Genomic DNA, 321 nt, shown 5'->3' with positions numbered 1-321 from the left:
CGAATATATATAACCTATAAAATAAAAGAACGGAATACATGTTCACAATCGAACAATACAAAGTAAACAGAAAGGAAATTACAAAAATAACCCCTTCCACCCATCCACTCTGCCCCCCCCCCCCCAATCCACTCTCTCCCGACACACATAGGCAAAGCATGATCTCATTAATTACTGAATCAACCGGTGACAATTAAGTATGAATGCAGCTGTACAACGCAACGGTCAGTTTATCAGCTGTTTTTCCTCATTAACTGTCTTAATTTTTTTTTTCTTCTTCCGTTTCTTTTCTGTCGTTTTCTTCCCTCTGTTTCCACCATG

At 38.9% G+C, this 321-nt stretch overlaps 1 protein-coding gene across 1 annotated transcript in view; it reads right to left on the bottom strand.

The window, feature by feature from the left end:
• LOC119588850 overlaps nt 1-321 on the bottom strand; it is a gene marked incomplete in the record, with an annotated part of 17,740 nt that overhangs the window by 13,302 nt on the left and 4,117 nt on the right.

The sequence above is a fragment of the Penaeus monodon genome, chromosome 24 (assembly GCF_015228065.2).
Source record: "Penaeus monodon isolate SGIC_2016 chromosome 24, NSTDA_Pmon_1, whole genome shotgun sequence".
Lineage (NCBI taxonomy): Eukaryota > Metazoa > Arthropoda > Malacostraca > Decapoda > Penaeidae > Penaeus > Penaeus monodon.
Note: the sequence above shows the minus strand (reverse complement) of the source record. Positions and strands in the feature narration are given on the sequence as shown.